We start from the raw sequence: 7,139 nt of genomic DNA on the forward strand, positions 1-7,139 counted from the left end.
AGTACTTTCTCATTGTGCACATTGCATTCTGAAAAGAAGGGTCATAACTAGACTTAATAGGGCCCCCCTGCAAAATTGATAGCATGGGGCCCCCTTGGTCCAGAACCCTATGAGGTTCACGTGATTGGGTGCCGGAAAATGGTAGCAAAGAATATTACGCTGAAGCAGCATTTTGAAGCAGGAAAAAAATGACACTCGCTACTGTGCATGGCAGGAGAAGGTGGCGGGACGGTTTTTATGAGCGAAAGGAAAGAGTTTTTTTTTCTGATGGGCTGCAGTTAGGGTAGGGAGGAGGGGCCCCACAAAGCCTTTGGGCCCCCCTGTGATGGCAGTGGTTGCAGGGGTGATTGTGTTACACCCACACCGATAAGATCACAACACAGCGGTGGTGAAAGTAACATTGCACATTACAAGTACAATGTGCCGCATACAGTCAAGTATACAGTACACTGAAAGTATGCTTCACAGTCACTTTAAATGCTCATGTTTTTCAGGAAAACGCACAACTTGTTATGCATTACTCCGACAAAACTCGCCACACTGCACCCGATGTGAGGGTACCATAGAAAAATAATTGTGTCGCATCAGGATGCGATTATGTTTTCCATTGTGACAGAACACAACTGACACAGTGTAAAAGGACCCTCGAGTCCCGTTGCCATTTAGAGTTTATTATTAAAAAAAAAAAGAAAAAATGAATATTCATTTTATTCTCCAAAATATATTCATGAAGTCTTGTTGTTTCATTGTGCCTGTCAGAAACTTTTTTTTTTAAACCATGCTGTACAATTAACTTTATTGCAGACTTTATTTTATACATAGCGCAATTGTGTATTTTCCCACAACTGAAACATGTACTCCTGTGAGAATGTGAGCCGAGCCCCCAAGCAATACTTCAGACCCGTATTCTTTAAAGCCTTGTTATGGTACCTCTGAGCATTCCTTCTAGTTTAGAGCATGACCTTTTTGTCATAGCACTTGCCTTTCTTCAAAGTAAATTTTGCTTCTGACTGAATCTTCAGCTCATATTTCCCTTTAACATCGTTTGTGATGTATAGACTATAAAATTCAACTATACACTGAAATGATATCCATAGGTATAACACTGTATAAATAAACCAATACTTAAATACTTTACATTTTCTGTAGTAAACTTTACGTCTTACAGCAAGCCAGTCTGTAGTTGCTGTCTGCTGTATAAGGCTGCAAACAGTTTAGTTAATGTGAATTTTATATATACCTGACTTACCTTGCTCCTTGGGATTGGTCCACTCATACCAGTCACCAGTCAGCATGCAAGAAGAGAATTCATGCAGACAACTTGAAGTTTAGACCAGGAGCAATTGGCTGGTTGGATGTGTATGTGCAGGGATGATCGTAGTCAGCCAACTTCGCTAAGCTGGAACTATGCATAGTTTTATGCAATTACGCTTCACCAAACTATTTCTCCATAATTCCTCTTTTAATGCTTATACCAGGAACTCTTCTATGCGTACATTCCCCTTTCCGATGCGTAATTTTGTAAGCATACAATCGTTCGCGGAAAAATAGACGCGATTAACACATTCGTAGTCTACTTCGCAATACACATGTTAACTATGCATAGCAGGCGTAAACTACGTGCAGCAGTACTTCGCTATGTGTAAATTCATAAGCGTAGTTTTGAAACTTCGCCTATGAACTACGATGCGTAGATGCGAACTACAGTGCATAAATTCGCACTGGCGTAGTTTCTGCTCATCCCTGATGTGTATGTTATACATGGATGCATATATGTCTCTTTATTTAAATGTCAAGAACCTCAATTGCAACCAGTATAAATGTCAAGTTGTGTGTATGAATTATCTGCTCGCCCAAAAATTCTTTACTATATTATGTTTGAGCCAGGATTCAAACCCTATATCAGACCAGTATGCTATCCAGCTGCCCCTTACCCTGTGAAGGAATTCATATTTTTATATGTTGCCTCAAGAAAGAGCTAAAGATACTTATGCTACACTCATGGGGGGAAAATGTGACATTAGTACAGGAATCCCCCAACACCATTGGCATCCTCCTCAGTGTTCTGTGGGGTGGAAATTAATTGGCTGTCTGCTCATGCACTGTACAAACATATTTATTTTGAACATGTACGGGATCTCCATTGCAGTAGTGGAATGCAAAATCCTGTCCTGCAGGACTTTTTAGGAAGCACACAGAAATTGGACAACAGGTATCTATGACATCATAAAATCATGGACTGACATAAACGACAGACCGACTGACACCGGATCTGCTGTGGCCATCCATGTTGAGAACCCAGCGTAGTGTGAAGCTAGCTTAAAGCATACAGAGCACCTGCGTGTTCCTAAGTTCAGAACCTGTTGCAAACAAACCTCCCAGGCTCCCACTAAGGAAGGTTTGTTAATTGTATGGGCTTTGTGGGGGTGCAGCAGCCATATACTTACCTACAAGGGGCTGCTCCTTAGCCCCCCTGTCTCTATGAAACCCTCCATTTTTTGTGTCCTGTACCACAGGTTTAAATTCCTGCGGTGATACTGTATCTTGTGTGCCTGGCCACTACAATGCATGCTGGTGATGTGTGATGCATGTCTAGAGATGTAATTAATCTCACAGCCAGGAGATGTAATCACATAAATGGGAACTACATCTCCCGGCATGTATCAAGCATCCCCGGTATGCATTGCTGCTGCCAGGGATATAGGACATTACTGCGGAAACCTGCGGTTCTGCAACAAAGGGAGATAGAAAATGGATGCCTCCGTATAGATAGTTAGTAAATGCTTGCTAACCAAATAAATCTTACAAAATTAACAAACCTACCTCAGTAGGAGGTTCGTTTGAAGTTTTCAAAACGTAAGGTAGCCATACATCTAGCGATAATGGGCAGATTCAGATTAGTCTTTGTCCTGACAATCTTGGGATTTGATGGGACGTGCCTTCTTCTGAGCACTATACTTTGGTCCAGGGCCGCACAAAATCACGTCAGCATGACCTCAAACAGACCTGCTGGGTGGCCTGCCTCTGGGTCTGCTCCTGCCTCTGCCTGTTTTGTCCCTTTCGGGGGCACCGCAGGAGGTGTCGCGTAAGCTTTCAGACCTGGCGGTGGTTCCATGGCGGTTGTTTTAGCGGCGCAGGAGGTTTCGCGTTAGCTTTAGGACCTGGCGGTGGTTCCATGGCGGTGGTTTTGGCACCGCAGGAGGTGTTGCGTAAGCTTTTGGACCTGGCGGTGGTTCCATGGCGGTGGTTTTGGCGCTGCAGGAGGTGTCGCGTAAGCTTTGGGACCTGGCGATGGTTCCATGGTGGTTGTTTGGGTGCCGCAGAAGGTGTCGTGTAGGCTATGGGACCTACAAAATGGTTGAGATAGCTAGGGAGCTGGTTGCTAACACAGGATTGATTATTTTTTGTTAAGACTGCTGACTGTGATGTATAGGGTCAAAGTTGACCCTAATGATGTAGTATAGGAGGCGGGTTGAACTGGCATAAAAGTTTGCAGTTCACCCCGAACGCGAACCACTGAAGTTTGCGCGAATTCGTTCGCGGTCAAGCCGTTTGGGCCATCTCTAATGTGCCCCCAGTGCCCAGTGCACTGTACATACCTTTTTCGTGTCCGCTGGTGGCTGATTTGATTATAATAATCGAATTGGATAGTCCGGCCTGCCAAGATGCTTGACGTATGACCACCTTTAGTGCGCAGTTCCCTTTGAGTTACTGTATTAGCACAAATTAATGAAACATAGTTAAAAAGTTCAAACAAGTAAATAAAGTGTAAGTATAGATAACCAAAGAAATAAAGCCACCTGATAACATATACAAGTTAAAACACAAAAGCATGTCAGCAAAGGACACTTTTGATTAATGACTGTTATAATAATAATATAAAAACAATCTGATTATCGTATCCAATGTTACATGTCTTGTATCAAACAGACAATCTATAAGTACACTATTTCCAGTGTAAGCTAAGAGCACCGAGTCTCAGCAGGGACGATGCTTTATCTTCAGGTCATAAAGCAGTCTGTGCAGGATATTATTTTAGAGTGATTTAGGTTTTTAATTTGTTTTGAACAATAGTACCACTGCCACTGGCAATTACCTATTATTATTTCATAATGAACCAAAGTTTTAAGTGCTTTAGTCTTTCAGGTCTTTCAATAATAAGTGAATATCTATAAAAGATTTAACACCACAATAACTAATTATGGCAATCTATTCTTAATGTTTACACACTATGCTTCAAGCTTATTAAATCAAACTTTAAAAATGTACAACCAATATCAAAGAAATCCTTATAGACTGATGTACCTGCCATGTTAGCAACCAAACTGACCCTACAGGATGTCACAGCATGAGTCATAATAATAGGCTTTTATGGAGTCGTTATTAACATATATTGGTGTAGATAACCAAGGGCAGGAACAATGCAATGCAATAAGTATATTTCTTTTCAACATACATTATGCTTTATGTGCATCTCTAACACAATCTATCTTGTGCCTGGAAAATGTGACCAGGGTAATTGCTATTACTACTTTATGAAATGTAATGTGAGGCGAGTCACAAGTTTAGTGTAACCTGTAAGAAGAAAAAAAGTATTTTCTGCTATTATTCTCTGAATTAGCAATTAGTCCATACTCACAGCCTTTTGAGTCAATATAGGACAGAGCAACATAGCTCTCTAATGGAAATAAGCTATTGATCAGATCCTACTGCTTACATGTCATGCCCATTCTCTACAAGTCCCTGTAGTCATAATAGTAAATATCAAAAGTAGATAAAGATGGAAAATCAATATTTATTCTTCAAACAGAAAACATACTTTTGAAAAGAGAGAAAATGCTGCATGCAGTTTAATTTTTAAAGCCTCATACAGCTATGTGTAAAGATGATACTATTCTTTGCAATAGGATAAGGCTATGATTATGTTTTCCTTTCTTGCACATATAAAAATATATAGATAACGGAAAATAAATATACTTTATGAAAAAGTGTGTATCACTGTAATTTGAGTCTTTGTTAAGACTTCCTGGAACAGGACCTGTTGACCTTGTCTAAGAAACTAAGTGGCCATGGGTCTTCACCAGAGCACCCCACAAGAGATTATGGGCTGCTACCCCTAGTGGGCAATGAACTGCTTTGCTGCCTTGTGGCCAGCAGGTCATGACCACTGGGATTGCCCCACTGGTGATATGGGAGACAGACAAAGCTGCAATGCAGAGCCAATCAGATTGTAGACATAGGTTTGAGCAGAAGATGGTAAGCGTAGTAGAGGTCACTGGCTAAGATCAAGGCTGGCGGCAGACAGATGTAGTCGGGGTCACAAGCTGAGGTCAGTGGCAGACGGCAATAAAAAAGGCTTGATCGGGGGTCACAGGAAAAGCCCAAAAGACAGGCAGCAGACAAGATCAGTAGGCAGACGGCAGACAGGAAGCTTGGCGGGGTTACAGTTAAAGGATTACAACAGGTATGAGGCAATAAGGCAAGGCTTAAGTGCTCAGGACATAGAAGCTGCTATGAACAGACAGCAGTAATGTCCAGGCTAGGCTGCCTTTCATAGTATAGCCCAGTTGATTTGGCAGCAAGTTTGTATTTTGCATGCACATGCAAGTTTGCGTGCGCTCCACAACTCACATGCGCAGAAGCCAAGAGGTGTTGGGCGACACAGCCAGCTGAGACCATGAGGTCACAGCTATTCTTACGCGCAGGAACATGCAAGTGTGAGACAGACGGCGCAATTTCTGTTGAGTCTGACAGTCTTTCTTACAAAACTACGTTTTAGTTTTCATTTTAATTCCCAACTTAAATTACTAATTAATTTTTCATTTAATGAAGTTTGACAGATACTGTATTGAACAGTTTTCGTGAATGTCAAATTTTTTAGTTAAAGGGTTAATTACAAGAAAAATAAACTGGAAGACACTATAACTGCAATGCTTTAATCCTGAAACTCATTAAAGGCTAAGTCCACTTTTGTTGAGAAAACTTACTGTCTTTAATTAGGGTTTTCAGTCTGGCTCTATACAGTGCAAGTATTGAAGGCAAACATGATTTTCAGCTTGAGTCCTCAATGTTTTTAATAGAAACTGGAATGCAGGCATGTTAGTGTTTGCTGGCAGGCAATCAAATATTTCAGGCAAAATGAGTAAAAAAGCCTCTTGGTATGTGTGTCTACTTACTCCTGCAGAAAGATGGACTTCTAAGGGCCTTTGCCATTATCTTTGCTGCATTGCATTTCAACAGTGCTTCCTCTGCGCTTGAATTTTGAAAAATGCATTTCCCTTCATTTGAATAATGTATAAATCAAAAGAGAAAGCACTCTGAGACACAAATAGGTAATTGAGAAGAAGCCCCTCAAGGAATAAACTCACCTGGGTTCTGTGTGGCTGTGTTGTGAAACAGCAGCTTACATGTGAAGGTGTCCAGCTTTCTGCAGCCGGGGACCAGGCTCCGGCGGTAGTCCTAGTGTAAAGGTTCCAAACAGCTTCCTGCGAGGGCCACACAAGGTGAGAGGTCCAGAAGAGGCAGCGGTGTCAGTCACACTCACAGGATCACTCACTGTTGCAAGTGAGTGATCCTGTTGCAAGCCAGCTGCTAACAGATGCTGGGCAGTGTGTCTGTGAGTGTGTGTGTGTGTGTGTGTGTGTGTGTGTGTGTGTGTGTGTGTGTGTGTGTGTGTGTGTGTGTGTGTGTGTGTATGTGGGGGGGTCCTAGTGGAAAAGAGTGGACTGGCTTGATCCCTCAGAAGGCCTCATTGTTGAGAGCTGTGAGTGGCTGCATACAAGGGGTACTGCACTGAGAGCCGCTGGTGTTGCCGCTAGGTTGCTTGGCAACACTAGGACACAGCTGTGCAGTGAATAAATTAGCTGAATCACGGTCTAGGGAATAACGTTTAAAAGGGTTTATTCGTGACTAAAAGCAACGCGTTTCTCAGAAGTGCATCTTCCGTTTCATCAGGATATTAGCCTGATGAAACGGAAGACAAACTTCTGTGAAATGCCAGTCATCAGTCTCACCCTGTTTTGTGCAGTGGCAAAAGAAAGATGTATTATCTGACAATTAGTAGGCACATTTTTTCATCATTTGTGAATATAATTTCGATACACAAATTTTGTTTTAACAGTAAAACACTCTCGCTGCTA

The 7,139-nt window shown here is 41.9% G+C and overlaps 1 long non-coding RNA gene across 1 annotated transcript in view; it reads right to left on the bottom strand.

The window, feature by feature from the left end:
* The window catches only part of LOC137544158 (uncharacterized), a 91,579-nt gene extending 85,001 nt beyond the window's left edge, over positions 1 to 6,578 (bottom strand). Inside the window, exon 1 of the long non-coding RNA XR_011025744.1 lies at positions 6,369 to 6,578. This is a non-coding gene — a long non-coding RNA (uncharacterized lncRNA). The remainder of the gene's footprint in view (positions 1 to 6,368) is intronic.
* Positions 6,579 to 7,139: the final 561 nt, after the last annotated feature.

The sequence above is a fragment of the Hyperolius riggenbachi genome, chromosome 2, assembly GCF_040937935.1.
Source record: "Hyperolius riggenbachi isolate aHypRig1 chromosome 2, aHypRig1.pri, whole genome shotgun sequence".
In the NCBI taxonomy this organism is placed as follows: domain Eukaryota; kingdom Metazoa; phylum Chordata; class Amphibia; order Anura; family Hyperoliidae; genus Hyperolius; species Hyperolius riggenbachi.